Here is an 806-nt window from a genome sequence, read left to right as displayed (position 1 = left end):
AGCATATATGTATTTGTTTGAGTGTCTGTGTGGTATCAATTTGAGGATTAAGAGTGAAGGGGTGGAATCTAGACTGTCAATGAGGATATAGCCAATGAGGCCTCTGTGTGGATATGGCCTCCTCCTGAGAATTCTGAGAACTCCTTTACTTCCTCCTTGGAGGCAACAGACACACACACACACACACACTCTCTCTCTCTCCTCACTTCCTTAGAGACTCTCTACTGACAAGGCTCACTCCCCACAAGACATCCCTGTCACAAAGACACATGGAACTACCCTAGTGCCCTGAGCTGGAGGAACCATGTGGAGATCCCTGCTGGTGCTGAGATGCTTACAATGCCACTGGACCCACAAGACTTCCCACCCACTGGCCTGTGATCTTCCTGAATTCAGCATCATTGCATGCATTCCATGAGTCTGAAGAGGACCTTATAGATTGGTATTGGACATATGGGCTAATATCGGACTTATGGACTTGATGTGGACTGGGCTGGGATGTTTTCTCAATATTAAACTGCTCTGGTATACAAAGCTCTTTCTTGTACACATATGAGTGTATGGATTTCTTTCTCTAGACTAACATAGTCACTTAGACTTCCTTATTTGATCACTATGCCATAAAGCTGGAAATCAACAAAAGAAAAATTAAAAATCCAAGGGAAAATACTTGAAGAATGATGAATAACTTAATTCTTCGAATGGAGTGGGTAATGGCGCAAATTAGAGATGAATTTCAAAAGTTTCTAGAAAATAATGAGAACAAGAATACAACATACCAAAACCTATGGGATACAGCAAAGGCA

This window comes from Echinops telfairi, unplaced genomic scaffold (assembly GCF_000313985.2).
Source record: "Echinops telfairi isolate 266 unplaced genomic scaffold, ASM31398v2 ScPeMD7_7441;HRSCAF=8479, whole genome shotgun sequence".
In the NCBI taxonomy this organism is placed as follows: domain Eukaryota; kingdom Metazoa; phylum Chordata; class Mammalia; order Afrosoricida; family Tenrecidae; genus Echinops; species Echinops telfairi.
This window is presented reverse-complemented; position numbering follows the sequence as displayed.